Here is a 17099-nt window from a genome sequence, read left to right as displayed (position 1 = left end):
TGCCAAAACCAGAACTTCTTCTGTCACTGTAAATACTCATAACCAATTAAGAAATAAATTAAAATTTAAAGGAGCTTATCTCAATTTAGGCAAACCTTTAGTTTACAGAAAAATAACTTTATGAAGATGATACAAATATACTAAGACTTCTACAACTACTGACATTCAGAGGAAGATTGCTTAAACAAAGATCTATATTCTTGGAGTAATAATCATTGGGTCTGGAGGTTTTTTTCTTTTGTTACTTCTGTCTCTCATTCTTCTGAAATTGAGTGTGTGTGTATGTTGCCTGTTTGATAATCTGGAGGATGTAAAGTACAAAAACACAAAACTATCTTTGCTTCACCCTAATTCTGATATTTACATAGGCTATCAGATTTGTCTACTTCTTATAAAGTGGCAAAAGCTAAGAGAGTCAAGATTGCTTAAAGATCAACAACTATGGCTGCATTTATAATAAAAATTAAAACTATTCTAAGCAAATTTTATAGAAGGATGCAATTATTATTTGAAACAATTCTGTATTATTTTAAATTTTGTAGTGTATCAGATTGTCCTGAGTGCTTTATTAATAAGGTTTGTAAATATTACGTGAGGTATAAGAGATAAAGCTGATGTTGGTTTTTTTTTTTTTTTTTTTTGAGACGGAGTCTCGCTCTGTCGCCCAGGCTGGAGTGCAGTGGCCGGATCTCAGCTCATTGCAAGCTCTGCCTCCTGGGTTTACGTCATTCTCCTGCCTCAGCCTCCCGAGTAGCCGGGACTACAGGTGCCCGCCACCTCGCCGGGCTAGTTTTTTGTATTTTTTTAGTAGAGATGGGGTTTCACCGCATTAGCCAGGATGGTCTCGATCTCCTGACCTTGTGATCCACCCGTCTCGGCCTCCCAAAGTGCAGGGATTACAGGCTTGAGCCACCGCGCCCGGCCAAATGTTGGTTTTTGAAAGCTTTTTTCCTTAGAATGTTTTTAAAGTAGTTTAGGAGAAGAAATCAGATTGTAACTACTAGTAAACATTAATGAGTTTATAAGTCTAAGTAACTTTTATGACTGGGAATAAGATGTTTCTTTACAAAGCAATAAGGTGACAGTAGACTAAAGATGTGAAATTTGCTAAGAAAGCATTATTACTGCATGTATTTACATTTTCCCTCAAATTTCTCTTTTTTTTTAACCATGGCTTCAAAATTTCTGCAAATACTATTGTTAGTGAGTACTATGTTTTTTCCTCTACCAATTGTTTACGTCTACTTAATCCATATAAACACTTTTAGAATAGATATAATGCCTTCTCAATTAAAGGCGTTTTAAATGAACTATTTGATAAAAAGGCGTTTCCTAAAAATCTCATCACAGGCTGGGCGTGGTGGCTTATGCCTGTAATCCTAACACTTTGGGAAGCCAAGGTGGGTAGATCACTTGAGCTCATTAATTTGAGACCAGCCTGGGCAATATGATGAAACCTGGTCTCTACAAAAAATTTAAAAATTAGTCAGGCATACTGGTGCATGCCAATAATTCCAGATATTCAGGAGGCAGAAGTAGGAGGATCACTTGAGCCTGGGAGGCAGAGATTGCAGTAAGCCGAGATCACACCCTGCACTTCAGCCTGGGTGACAAAGCAAGACTCTGTCTCCAAAAAAAAAAAAAAAAAAAATTAATTACAAGGTTTCATACTACATTGGGGGCCAAACGAATCAAAAGTGATATAGTAACATTATCTAATTTAATATAATTTCTAGCAATATTCTTTAATCACTTATAAACTACTTGGCAATATACATAAAATAGAAAGGACATGATACATAGTTTTAGAGGTTTCATAAATGAATGCATACAGCTTAAGGTAGCATATAAGATAGCTTCACATAACATCAAGGTGGTATGTTTGATTAAGATAAAAGAGGAATTAAAAATAAATGAAATAATTCTGGATGGTAAATCTTGCTATTTTAATAGAATTCTTGTCAAATTTAATTATATTTTTCATATTATTGTGAATACCATATTCTACCATCTGTAGGAGAATTACCAAATCACAGAAGCAGTAAGAAAAACTGGATCATACACCTATTTGCAGCATTCATCAAATACAAGTTTTAAAAATATCCACCTGACTTAGAATACCCCAAATGCTCAATCCACTTTGGTTTGAGGGAAATGTGGAATAGTGATCAAGAGTATGAACTATGGAATTAGATGACCTATATTTATATCTTGACTCTGTCACTAATTAGCTTAGTGAAGTTAGTTAAGAAGTTACTCAACCTCTCTAAGCCTTAATTTCTGTGCTTATAAGTGAAGGTAATATACACATACATTTTATAGGGCAGAGCAGATGTGATATCACCAAATGAGAATACAGAAATGGCACTTACCACAATGTCAGACATATAATAGTGCTCAAAAAAGTGAATCTTTTTATTATTATTTGAGATAAATGATGTAAATGACATAAGCAACATCTGAGTTTACAAAATTTATAAATACGAGCTTGAATTAGAAAAAGAATTCAGAAGGTTCCTTGCAGACAAACTCTCCTTCTTTAGGAGTGTTTTCTAAATCAGAGAAATAAATCAGGCTACAATCTTACTAATGAATGTTTGTGGGTTTATTATACCAAATGTGTCAGATCCTTTGCTACCTATCTGAATATGAGAACACTGACAATCTTCAGAAGCCCTTTCGGCTGTCAGCCCTGACATTTTGCAACTGGGAGAAAAGGAAAGCGTATTTAAGTCAAAGCTATTCTGAAATAGCAGGTATTAAAGGAGCACCAATTCTCTGCAAGAATTCAAGAGAATTCTAGACATGCTAGAAAAAGAATAGAGCATTAATGAACGAGAAAGTGGGCTGAAAGTGATGGCTTTGAGAATTATTCCAGAGACTTTGTGATTCAGTAGTGTGTCAAACCCACAGATACAAACACTTCTATTCATTCTGAAATTACCAGGCTGTCAAGAAAGATACATAGATTTCCTGGTCAAAAGAGAAAAACAATAGCTTTATCTGAAATGTTCCTAGGAAGGCAGACAAAGAAAATAATTAACAGTCATCAGTTTTCAAATGCCTTCACATATACCATCTCAGTAGATCCTCACAACAATCTTTTGAGACACAAGTACAGGGAGAAATAAATGATGTGGTATGGAGTTAGACCAGTTGCTTCTACCACTTACTAAACTCTGGAGTCTTGAGCAGGTTAATTAATCTCTGTGTGCTTCAGTTTTCTCTCAAATAGAGTAATACTACTATCTAAAATATTCAAAGGGTTGTTGTATGGATTAAATAAATTACTAGTGTAGAAATTCAGAAGAGTACCTGGCACAAAATAATCACTCAACAAATGTCAGCAGTTATCCTCTCTTTTGTAGAAAGAAGAAATTAAAGAAAGGGTAAGGGCTATGCCTGAGATCATAAAGATAGTAAGATCCAAATAGAACTCTGGTCTAATTTTCTTTGTGCACATTTCATTTTCTTTATATACCATCTCACTGCTTTTGCTTATTAGCAACACCAAAATAAAACTCAGTACTAAAAGGGAAATATAGTAGAAAATGGCACATTATTTTAAATGAGAACTTTTTCTTATTTTTTCAGCAGGTGAGGATACAGTGTTTTGGTGTCCCAAATAAATAAAATCCAGTACTGTTCAATTGAAATATAATGCAAGCCACATTTCTAGTAGCCATATTTTACAAAGTAACCATGAAGTGTTGACATTTACCTTAATACTGCCTTTTTTAACCAAATAGGTCCAAAATATTATTATTTTGACAGGTATTATGAGTTGAGTTGTGTCCCCCACAAAATTCATGTTGAAGCCCTAACCAGCAGTACCACAGAAATGTGACTATATTGAGAGATGGGGTTTCAAAAGAAGTAATTAAGTTAAGGTGGGCTCATTAGGATGGGCCCCAATCCAATATAACTGGTGTTCTTATAACAAGAGGCAAAATGGACATGGGCACACACAGAGGGAAGATCATGTGATGACATGAATCAAGAAGAGAGGTCTCAGAAGAAACCAACCTGACGACACCTTGATCTCAGAATTCTACCTTCTAGAATTGTGAAAAATACATTTATCTTGCTTAACCCACCTAGTCTATGATAATTTGTTATGGCATCTCTAGCAAACTAATACAATACGTAATCAATTAATCAAAATAAAATTTATTAATAAGATATTTTGCATTCTTTTCTTGTAGAAAGTATTGGAAATCTAGTGTATATGTTACACTTAAACAGCACATCATAATTGGAACTAGCTACATTTCTTTCTCTTGCCAAATAGTACTGGCTAGAACTTCTAGTACTATGTTAAATAAGAGTTGAGAAAGTGGACATCATTGTCTTGTTCCAGTTCTTAGAGAAGAAGCTTCCAACTTTTCCTTATTTAGTATCATTTAGCTGTGGTTTTGTCATTTAAGCCCTTTATTGTGTTGAGTTAAATTCCTCAACACAACAAGTGATGTTGAATTTTATAAAATGTTTTTTTTGTATCTGTTGAGATTATTACATTGTTTCTATCCTTCATTCTGTTGATGTGATATACTGCATTTATTGATTTGTATATGTTGAACCATCCTTGCATCCTTGAGATAAATCCCACTCGATTATGGTGTATAATCTTTTTGATGTGTTGTAGCATTCAGTTTGCTAGTATTTCATTGAGAGTTTTTGCATCTGTGTTCATCAGGGATATTGGCCTGTAGTTTTCTTTATTTTCTTGCCTCCTTGTCTGGTTTTGGTATCAGTGTAATGCTGGCCTCATAGAATGAGTTTGAAAAAATTCCCTTCCATTTTCTGAAACAGTTTGAGAAGAACTGGTGTTAATTCTTCTTTTAAGGTTTGGTAGAATTCATCAGCAAAGCCATTTGGTCTTGGGTTTTTCTTTGTTGGGAGACTTTATTACTGATTCTGTTTCATTACTGAATTGTTCTGTTCAAGTTTTCCAGTTCTTCCTGGTTCAATCTTGGTAGCTTGTATGTGCCCAGGAATGTATCCATTTCTTCTAGGTTTTCGAATTTTTTGGTATATAATTGTTCATAATAGTCTTAAATCCTTTGTATTTCTGGAGTATCAGCTGTAATATTTCTTTTTTGTGGTATCAGTTGTAATGTTTCATTTTTTCACTTTGGATTTTATTTATTTAGGTCTTTTTTTCTTAGTTTAGCTAATGGTTTGCCAATTCTGTTTATCTTTTCAAAAAACCAACTTTTTGTTTCCTTGATCTTTTGTATTGTTGTTTTAATCTCTATTTCTGTTCTGATCTTTATTATTTCCTTCCTTCTTCTAATTTTGGGTTTGGCTTATTCTTGCTTTTCTAGTTCCCTGAAGTGCATCATTAGGTTGTTTATTTGAAATCTTTCTACTTTTCTGAAGCTTATTGCTATAAACTTTCTTCTTACTACTGCTTTTGCTGTATTGCATAGGATTTGATATGTTTATATTTTCATTTGTTTCAAGAAAATTTTTAAAGTACTTCTTAATTTCTTAATTTACCCTTTGGTTGTTTTGGAGCATGTTGTTTAATTTACATGTAATTGTTCAGTTTCCAAAGTTCCACTTGATTTTGATTTCTAGTTTTATTCCATTGTGGTAAGAAAATATATTTCATATGATTTTGATTTTTAAAAATGTGTTGAGACTTGTTTTGTGGCCTAACATATTATCTATCCTGGGGAATGTTCCATGTGCTAATGAGAAGAACACATGTTCTGTAGCTATTACATGGAATGGTCTGTAAATGTCTGTTAGGTCCATTTGATTTATAGTACAGTTTGAATCCAATGTTTCTTTGCTGATTTTATGCCTAGGTGATCTATCCAGTGCTGACAGTGGGGTATTGTAGTCCCCAGCTATTACTGTATTGAGATCTATCTCTCCCTTTAGATCTAATAATATTTGCATTATATAGCTGGGTGCTCCACTGTTAGGTGCATATATATTTACAATTGCTATATTTTCTTGATGAATTGACCTCTTTCTCTCTCTCTCTCTCTCTCTATATATGTATGTGTGTCATTGTATATCTATAACATATATGTGTGTCATAATATATAATATATAGTATATAGTATATATAATTATAATTATATATACATTATATATTATATATTATTACATATATTATATATAGTTACATATATAATTACATTATATGTAATTACATATATTATATATTATGACACACATGTATTATATATAAACACACACATAATATATACATACAATGACACACATACATATATAGAGAGAGGTCAATCATCAAGAGGATATAGCAATTGTAAATACATATATATAAAAGTCATTTTATATATATGTCATTATATATATACTGACACAATGACTTTCTATCTCTTCTTCACAGTTTTTGACTTAAAGTCTATTTTATCTGATATATGTGTAAGTACTGTTAACAAAAACATACTCGAGACTGGGTAATTTATAAAGAAAAGTGGTTTAATTGACTCCGGTTCAGCATGGCTGGGGAGGGCTCAGAAAACTTATAATCAAGGCGGAAGAGGAAGCAAATATGTCCTTCTTCACATGGCAACAGCAAGAAGAATGAGAACCAAGCAAAGGGGGAAGCCCCTTATAAAACCATCAGATCTTGTAAGTACTTACTCACTCTCATGAGAATAGCATGGGGGAAACTACCCCCATGATTCAGTTACCTCCCACCAGGTCCCTCCCAAGATGTGGGAATTATAAGAACTATAATTCAAGATGAGATTTGGGTGGGGACATAGCCAAAACACATCAGTACTCCTGCTCATTTTGGGTTTCTGTTTGTATGGAATATATATTTTCATTCCTTCACTTTCAGTCTATGTGTACCTTCATAGGTAAAGTGAGTTTATTGTAGGCAGCATATAGTTGGGTCTTGATTTTTAACCATTCAACCAGTTTATATCTTTTAATTGGGGAATTTAATCTACTCATATTCAAGGTTATTATTGTTAGGTGAGGACTTAATCTTGTCATCCTGTTTATTTTCTCATTGTTTTGTATATCCTTTGTTTCTATTTTTCCTCTCTCATGATTTATCTTTGCAGTTTGGTGGTGTCCTGACATGATAAGGTTAAATTCCTTTCCCTTAATCATTTGTCTGTCTGCTCTATGAGTGAGTTTCATACTTTTGCATGTTTTTATGATGGTAGAATTATCATCTTTTTGCTTCCATGTGTAGGACTTCTTTAACAATTTTTTGTAATGCTGGTCTAGTGGTGGTGAATTTCTTGTTTTTGTTTGTCTGGGAAAGACATTATTTCCCCTTCATTTCTGAAGTATAGATTTTCTAGGTATAGTATTCTTGGCTAACATCTTTTTTTTTTTCTTTCAGTGCTTTGAATTTATCATCCCATTCTTTCCTAGCTTATAAGGTGTCTGCTGAGAAATCTAATGTTAGCTTAATGGAGATTCCCTTATCTGTGACTTAACACTTTTCTCTTGCTATTGTGGGAATTCTTTGTCTTTGACTTTTGACACTTTGACTATAACGTGATTTTCTTTGAACTTAATATATTTGGGGTTTTGAGTTTACTGGATCTAGATATCCATATTTCTTCCAAGACATGCATAGTTTTCAGCTATTATTTCATTAAATAGGTTTTCTATGCCTTTCCTGAAATTCTCATACTGTGAATATTTGCTCACTTAGTGGTGTCCCAATAGGTCCTGTAAGCATTCCTAATTCTTCTTTACTTTGTTTTTCTTTTTTTCTGACTGGGTTATTTCAAAATACTCATTTTCAAGTTTAAAAATTCTTTCTTTTGGTTGATCTAGTCAATTATTGAATCTTTCCATTGTATTTTTTATTTCAGTCATTGAATTCTTCAGCTCCAAAATTTCTGTTTAGTTCTTTTTTATAATATGTATCTCTTTGTTAAATTTCTCATTCAGAAAAATATGAAATGCTTCCTGAATTTGCATGTTACTCTTGTGCAGGGGCTGTGTTAACTTTTTCTATATCTTTCCAATTTTAGTATATGTGCTACACAAATGAGCACCCATTAATGATTTTCTAACTTGCAGGTTTTCCAGACATTCAGCTAGGTTCTGATATTAACTTACTGGCCATTTGGTTGCTCATGAATATTCTAATCACAGAGACAAGACTCTTCTCCCTGAAATCAGATAAATTTGCTAATAATCAACATTTCACTGAAAAGTTTTTTGGAGGCCTAACACTAAATTTATGAATTAAATTGATATTGGGGAAAGCCTGTGGAGTTTTCTTTATATTTGGTTGGTTTTGTTTTGTTTTTTTAAATCAAGGACTACTTTAGCATGTTTATTTATTCATTTTTTAGTTTTTTTAGAAAAAGGGCCTTGCTCTGTTGCCCAGGCTGCAGTCAAGCAGTGTGATCATAGCTCACTTGAACTTCTGGGATCAACTAATCCCCCTATCTCAACTTCCCAAGTAGCAGGTTACAGGTGAATGCTACCATGCCTAGCTAATTAAGGAAATGTTTTTAGAGACAGGGTCTTGCTATGTTGCCCAGGCTGGTCTCAAACTCCTGTCTTCAAGCAATCCTCCTGCTTAAGCCTCTGAACTAGCTGAGATTACAGGCGTTAGCCACTTTATCTTGCACTAGCATGTCTGAATGTATATCCGTTGAAGGTCGATGTTACCTGGAATATAATCCAGTTTTTAAAGCCATTGCTTTTATGATAAATCCTGTATCTTTAAAGATTATGACTTCTCATGTACAGTGTTTGGTTATTTTTTACTCTTCTCTATGCACTCATCTACAGGATGTGCAACTCACAGATGTGCTTGCTATATATAGTCTTTAGGTATAAACAGGCAAAACACAGAATAGGCTTTACATAACTGTGTAAAGTATTGCTTTCTCACCTTGGGGTTTATGGATGTATTTCTGGGGATAAGAAATTTTTAAATGACAATTTAAACTTTTTTGTTCTCATTTTATTATAATCTTTTAAAAATGCAATGACATCAATGTCTACATTATTTTCATTTCATGCATGAATATTTCAGTTGGTATTTCCAAAAGATAAAAATTCCTTTTCAAAAATCATAACCACATCAGAAATATTTAACAAGAATTTCTTAACATCAATAACTACTTTAAAAATATTTTTATTTGAGAAATTTTAAATATATGTAAAAGTAGGTAGAATAGAAAGAACAGTACAAATTAATCTCTCATTACTCAACTTTAACAATTCACCACACGGCCAACCTTGTTCTGTCTATACTTCTCAACTATTTTGAGGCAAACTCAGACATCACATAATTTTATCTGTAAATATTTCAGTGTATAATCTTAAAAGATAAGAACCCTTAGAAAACATAAACACCATATTATTTTTATTATCTAAAATATTAATAATTTTTTAACATTATTATATATTTAGTGTTCATATTACACTTCCCCAATTGTCTTTAAAAATGTTTTAAAGTTTATGTGTTTGAGTTTGAATTGAAATAAGTCCATATACTGTGTGTGTATATTAGTTCATTCTTGTGTTGTTATAAATACCTGAGACTCAGTAATTTATAAAGAAAAGAGATTTAACTGGCTCAGGACTCTGCAGGCTGTATAGAAAGCATGATACTAGCATCTGCCAGGCTTCTGGGGAGGCTTCAAGAAATTTACAATCATGGTGGAAGGTGAAGGGGGAACAAGCACTTCACAGTAGCAAGAACAGTAACAAGAGAGGGAATAGGGAGGTGCCACATACTTTTAAATGATCAAATTTTATGAGAACTCACTCACTGTCACTAGGACAGTACGAAGCGGAGATGATGCTGAAACATTCGTGAGAAATCCATCCCCATAATCCAATCACCACTCACCAGGCCCCGCCTCCTACATTGGGGATTACAATTGACATGAGATTTGGTGGGGATACAGATCCAAAAACAGGTCACTGTGATTGGTAGATATTTCTCTCATGTCTATTCTAATCTTCAGACTTCTCCATCTCTCTATTTCTTGCTCTTGCAATTTGTTGGTATTAAAAATAATTTTTGTCCTGTAGATTCTGTCCAATCCCCCAGAATGGATTTGGCTGATTGCATCCCCTGCATATCATTTAATATGCTCTTCCACTCCTTGTATTTCCTACAATTTGGTATTTAGATCTGGTGGCTCAATAATTACTCCTTAACTGCCTCTTTTTGAGTTAGAAAAAGGCATCTACTTCAAAACTGACATGCAGACTAGATACTAATGTTGTACAGCAGAAAATGACCCTTTTATATACAGTGTAAACATAAGTTTCTTTTGTACTTGTAGAGTCTATCTTGGTCTAAACCAATTTACTGAAGCATAGATAATTATTACAACTAACCCAGGCTATGTGTTAAACATTTAACATATGATGAGACATGCACTAGATTTCTTTGGAGATTAAAGGGAGAGTCACAGCACACTTTGTGCACCTAAGAAGTTTACCCTGTATTTGGGGAGGAGCCCATCAACAGGCCAAAAACAATGTGTCATGAAGATAGCATGTAATATAAACTAAGTGGTATGGTATAGCCTGTAAGTGTAATTAGCTTTTCAAGGGAGGAGAGTTTTCTAGAGATTTCAGGAGCCTGGCAAGGCTATGCAAAGAGAGTGAGTGAGATTTGGCTTGGTTGTATTGGGACATGCAGTCCTTTAGAAAGCATCTAGGTGAGGGAAACAAAGGGAATGGAGGTGGAAATTAGTTTGATGTGTTTGGGAAAATACTGGGGAGGGCATGGTAACAAATATGTTGAGTAGAAGAATATATGGCTGAATTGCAAAATGAGTAGTCGGATTGTGGAAAACTTGGGTTAGGCTAAGGAGATGAGATGAAATGTGGTGGGCTTGAAAGGTCACCAGAAAGGATGTGCTCAAGCATTGTTTTAGGAAGATTAGTATGGCAACTGCACGCTGAATTTATTTAAGGAGAGTGAGACTGGAAGCAGGGAGATCAATTATTGTCTTTAGTAAGAAACTATGTGTGAAGTCTGGATCAAGTGGGTTGCTATAAAAATGGAGAGGTAACAGTAGATCATAAAGGCATTCTAAAGAAGAAATTATTTGAAAATTGTGACAGAATGGATACAAAATCTATTAAGAGTAAAATAATATGCTCAGATGTCCAGCTTTGAAGACTGATACGGTGACTTCATTGATTGGGGCAAATAAACGGAGGCAGAGAAATTGGTTTTTATGGAAAAAAAAGAATTTATTTTTTAGTAAATTTTGTAGATGCAAAGGACGTATCTGGTGGCAACTGGAATCACAGAATGGGCATTCAGAAGTCACAACAGAAAATGTAGATTTAGAAATCTTTCATACAGAACTGGAAGCTGGAGCCATAAGAATAGAAAAGATTCTTAAAAGCAATGAGTGTACAGAAAAAAAAAATTATCTTTGTGTTTAGCAAAGTGCCTGGCCTAGTGTGAGTACTTAGTAAATGCTTTCAGAATGAAAGAATAAATAATGGAATGAAACAACAAAGAGAGGAAGGAAAGTATTTGGGCATGGATATTCACAGTTAAGGAGGTGGAAGAAGTGCGAGCAAAGGAGACCATAAAGAGTGAAAAAAAAGGCGAGGAGAGTTCAAAGATGATGCAACATCCCAGGCTACTTTATAAAAAAGCTTTCAAGAGAAAGGCAGTCATTAACAGTGCCACCAGATATTGCTGAGGGGCTAAATGGAATGAGGGCTGGCCAGTGGCTTTGTCTGAATGATGTAAGAATCTTTAACAGAACTTTTCTGTGGGGATGGGGGTTTGTGGATAGGATTAAAGGGGGGCCAGAAGCTGGATTAGGAGGGTGAGATGGATAATGTGGAAAGGGGGCTGAAAGAAAGTATAAGTTATACTGTGAAAGTTTGGCAGAAAAATGAAGGGAATGGCATGGTGTTTATCAAGATATCAGGGTTGGGTCAAAGATGTTTCTTTTAGGCCAGGCAAGACACGTGTATATGAAGTTTAAAAAGAAGCCAGAAGGCAAAAGACTAAAGACACTAGAAATAACAACAATCAAATGAGATTCAGTATGCCGTAAAGGAGAAATATTCAGAAAGATTCACGACCTGGTGCCTTTAGCCATGTTGCGCCTTTGAATATGAAAGCCCTTTTGCCTGATATTTGCTTGCAAAAATCTTTTCATTATTCAAGACCTGGCCCAAACGATCCCTCCTTCGTAGACACTCATAGCTTATTAAATATTTCTTATCGTTAAGGCTTTATACTCTTTTCGTGTATTATTGTTAATTGCTTTCTAATAGGTCTTTGCCCCTGTATTTTAATGTATTACACACAGTTTGTACTCAATCATATTTAATAAGTGAAAGTGGAATTTTTCTTTTTAACAATTTAAAGGAATAAGAAGAGAATGGTGGAAGAATGCTCAGCTGAGGTAAAGATAAAGGTAACGGGCAGCTTCTTCTGGTTGGCTTCTGTATTTTCTTAAGAGGTGACATTCTTGCCTATAGGAAAAGTGAGGCACAGATGTGATGGAAGATCATTTTTGGAGCAGGTGATTGGCTAGTCAACAAAGAGGTAAGTAAAAGGAGGGCAGGGTCTTATAAGTGTTGGGTATTTGCAATGGTCCGGATTTCACAGCAAGTTTTCTTTTACTAAGTATTCACGGTTGGAAGGACAGAAAAAGCATAAAGACCTAGCATCGATGACTTGTGTAGAGAGCTTCACCATAATCACTAATAAACATTCAACATAGAGAGGTGGCTATTGCAGAACAATGTCACAGACAACATTGAGATGCCAAGCAGGGAGCTGAGGGTAAGGAGAGAACCTAACACTACTTGTCAGGTCAAGACTCTCAACTTTGTTGCTGGGAGAATTACCTGGGATGGTTTTAAAGATTATTGACACCTGGGCTATACCCTCAAAGATTATGATTTAATTGGTCTGGGGTGAAGCCAGGAGCAGTTGAATTTTTTAAGTGCTCCAGTTTGAGAACACTGCAGTAAAGAGATACAGGTCTGGGAAAAGCAGAGGAGTTAAGTGATTGAAGGTTCTACTGAGGATAGAGTACAGGATGAAATAAAAAAGCTATTTATGGTCTCAGGCCTGAAAATTCCCAGGAAAAAGAAGTGTCTGACTTAGCGTAAAAGAAAGTATCTATGTTTTAACATTCAAATGGGATCTCAGCTAGTTTCTACTAGACAGACATCACCATTCCCTCATTCCCTGACAGTCATAATTGGCACTAAGGTAGGCAAATGGTTGAATGGGAAAGGAGAAGTTACGAAGCTTTCTTCTAGTCTCTACTTTAACAAGAAAGTTTCCTCACCCAGATAAGCCTTACTAGTTCTTTCTGAGACCCAGTGAAACTGAGAAAAAGTGCAGAAGGGACTCAGGATGCTCAGGAAATCCCATAGTGGGCCAGACCCAAGGTCAGCCACCCCAGTAAGTCTCAAGAGGCATCCTGTGTGGGAGCTCAAAGCTGCTCTCTGACTTCTGTTGTAAAAGTCAGGTATAGCCCCAGTTTTCTTAGTAGCCATTTGTGGCTCTCATTCATAAATCTGGCTAAAAGATTTCTGAATTCATTTACATTTCCTGCCAGTCCCACCTTTTGGGACTAATGAGTTCCACAAGTTTATAACCTGCTATGTGAAGTAGATTTCCTTTCATTTGCCCTAAACTTACTGCACCCTGTTTTAAAGAGTGCCTTCCTTGTCCTAAGAAGAAAATGTAAACAGAATTATAAGATGAGGACAGATTGGCTAAAGTAAGCAGGGTAGAAAAAGAGCAAGGTGTTACAAGCAACCGCAGACTACCTTAAATCCATAGTGTAATTTTCAAAGGCAAACATGGCTGGAATGCATGATCTGGAGGGGAGCTGGGTGTGCTACGCAACAATAGCTCCATTGTTCTTAGTACTGGTTAGACCCTTGCAGGGGCTCTACTCAAGCATTCTGCTTGAGGCTCTACTGCTCAAATGAAAGGGAGAGCTTGAATATTTAGCAGATATTAAGAAAACTGATTAAAATACTGGAAGTGAAACCTGGAGGAAAAAGTAAGTAACTTTGGATGTCTCAGGGTATAGAAGAGAAAGCTATTCTATATAAAAATAGTAGGATACCATGTATAAAGTAAAAAATAGTTTTTTTACATTTGAATTAAAGCACAAAGAGGAGTCAAAATGTATCAGATGATGATTTAGCTTTGCAATAAGAAGGAACTTCCTGACACCTATTATTATATGTAAGACCAAGTGGAGACAGAAAACTTTGCATTTTATTTTGTTTTGAATTTTCATAATTCCAAAATGATTTGGGGTTCATCCTGCCTTTGTACATCCCTCAGTGGATTATAAAGATAGCTAAATGAGTTATTTACTCAGAGGGATATGGTAATATTGAATTAGGCATCTTACAAAATAAATAAATTTGTGATGAAAATATTAATACATACACTTTTAAAAACTAAACTATAAGGAAACAACTTTTTTTTAAAAATCAATTTTAGTGTGCTAAAGTAGACTAAATAGTAGACTAAACTATCTGTTGCATTTTTTTCCCTCCAAGGTCATAGTATACAGTTGATTATAGGAAAGTCTTGTGTTTTAATGGAAAATAGGGCAAAGGTTATATGCAACAGGAATCCAGTCATGTGGAGCTTGCAGAACGCAGGTTAGGCTCATAAAACTGCTCATTAAAATGCTGTGTTCTGAAGCAAAAGCAAATAAATGAGCTCAGGGAAAAGAGCCGCAGAAAATTGTCTAGAAATATTTCCATGAAAGACTGTGAAAATAGTCCTTCCCAGTCATAAGAAACGTGCAGATATTGCTTATACAAATAGCCCACACTTAAAAGATTTTTAAATACCTTCCCTGAAATGCTGGTTTTGACCTTCTGCCAAGAGCTACTTAATGTTTTTTTTATTTTTATTTTCCTGAATAGACTGTATGATGAGTAAAAAATAAAAAGGCATATACACCAGAAGTTTTTAAAACAGCATGAGAAGAACAGCTTCGTTATTAACCCCTACTCCAAACTGTAGTTTAAAACTTAGCAAGTTCACAAGTTCTCCAATGGTTTTAAATGCCAATCTCAAATTAAATTAAGACCAAAAAAAAAAATCTTCCAGATTTATAGGGATCCCTGATTCTCTACATTTTACTCTCTTACAGTAGAGAAAACATAGATTGAGGAATCTAAAAAAAAAGTAATCGGAATGGCTTGCTGGCAAAATAATGAACAGCAAGAAGACTTCTAAGAAGACAGCCCCAAAGCAATTCAGACAGACCATGCTTACACAACGGCTGGCTGGTCTATAAGGCCTCAAGCCAAAAACAACAACAGCCAGCAGCTCCCATCACTTATAAAGGAAACTGCACTACTTGATGCTGATTAAGTGTGTGTGTGTGTGTGTGTGTGTGTGCGCGCGCGCGGTGTGGGAGTTGTTCAGATGCCCATCTGATTTTCAGTGTAAATCCAGTGATGCCCCAGGCCCCGTCTGAGCCACAGAGGGGCAACCAGGTGAAATCGCACTATGCCAAGTAATAAACCAGAGTGAAGCCAGCTCACAGAAAACAGACTGCTCCAGGAAGAAGCACAAGTAATGTGTCATGTGGTACGAAATCACACCGACTACTCTGTGGTTGTTTTCCTTGCACCATTTCCACAGTGTGTTAGAATCAGGAAGGGAGACCCGGAAAGGAGTCAAATATGAGCATGGAAATTTTGTGTGCTTTTTATTATCTTAAGTAAAAAAAAATACCAGTGGCAACAATCCCTTTATACTTCTACAACTTATTTTATCTCAAGAAAAGCAGTCTGGAGCTGGCTTGTGAGAAGCAATGAATCAAACTCAGAGAGACTCCTTCTAAAAGCCAGGCTGGATCACAGCAGGCTTCTGGCCAACATTTACTCTGCTGTTTCAGTCAGGTTTCGCTGCTGTTGTTGCTGTTTCATTCTAGTGGGGGAGGGAGTTGACTGAGAGTACTGTAGAGATTTGGCTAAAATAAAAATAGAGCTATTTTACAAAGCTAAACCAACTCACATCCTGTGAGATAGCCTAGATGTCTGATAAACCACATCTTGGCAACAACAGCTCATCTCTGAGTTAGCTGTAAAAAGGGATTTTCCTAATTCATCCAGCTCTAAACAAAATAACCCGCTCTTCTTTCTTCCCACTGATGTTTGACATACCTTATTCAGGAATAGTTATTTCTTTTACTTTAGTAGATTTTAAAAGCCAGCATTGTTCTTTCCATAGTGGTAGTTTACATTTTTACCTACGCACACACACATACACACACGCGCACATTCTTGCACAAGTTAGCAAGATTTAAATCCTCTCATTTTTTATTCTTGAAGTCCTGAAAGGGAAACTGCTATTCATGTGCCAAAGAACACAGCCATTCATTATTATTTTCTCTTTATTTCTCTGTGCATACCCTCCCAATAGGATTAAAAGCGGTCTGGGATGTAGGGTATGAAGGCAGAGGAAGGAGAGGAGTGGGAGGTAGGAAAAGATGGCGTTTTAATAGCCTCTACCACACTGATTCAGCACAGTAGGAACCTTGTGCTTCAGACTCAAACTGTTTCCTTCCTTTTCAGCATTGCACTTGGCCCACTTTTCCTGAAGCCATGCATTGATGTCTGTGCATAGAACTGGGAAAGGAGGTAACTAATAAATGGCCTTTCTTAGAATATGGGAGGATGGAGAGGTTTAAGGAAACTATCATAACACTATCTTTGATTTGTAAAATAATTTTCATCTTGAAATAATTTATGTTATTAAAAGGCTGAAAATTAATACAAAGAATTCCTGTATATCCTTCACTCAGATTCTTCGAATGTTAGTATCTTACAAAACTACACAACCATGATCAAGATAAGGAAATTGACATTATAATACTATGGCCCAGGATCTAATCCTCAATCATATATTACATTTAGTTATGCCTCTTTAGTCTCCTTTAATTTGGAGCAATACCTCAGTATTTTTTCGTCTTTCATGATCCTAATAATTTTGTACCGTATTGACCGGTTATTTTGTACAGTGTCCTTGAATTTGATGTTTCCTTGTTATTAATTTCAGGCTGTGCATTTTTAGCAAAAACACCCCATATAAATGGTGTGTCTTTCTCAGTGCATTACATCCGGAGACG

General features: G+C 35.3%; 1 protein-coding gene and 1 non-coding gene across 9 annotated transcripts in view; both read right to left on the bottom strand.

Annotated features, from left to right (window-relative positions):
- DNM3 (dynamin 3) overlaps nucleotides 1-17099 on the bottom strand; it is a 589217-nt gene that overhangs the window by 44539 nt on the left and 527579 nt on the right. The gene's annotated exons all lie outside the window — the stretch shown is intronic.
- LOC117076983 lies at nucleotides 7906-8012 on the bottom strand. The gene has a single exon (XR_004434587.1). It is a non-coding gene; the product is annotated as a U6 spliceosomal RNA (small nuclear RNA).

Source organism: Trachypithecus francoisi, unplaced genomic scaffold (assembly GCF_009764315.1).
Source record: "Trachypithecus francoisi isolate TF-2019V2 unplaced genomic scaffold, Tfra_2.0 Lachesis_group5, whole genome shotgun sequence".
NCBI lineage: Eukaryota > Metazoa > Chordata > Mammalia > Primates > Cercopithecidae > Trachypithecus > Trachypithecus francoisi.
The sequence above is the reverse complement of the archived record's forward strand: the minus strand, read 5'-3'. Positions and strand labels throughout refer to the sequence as shown.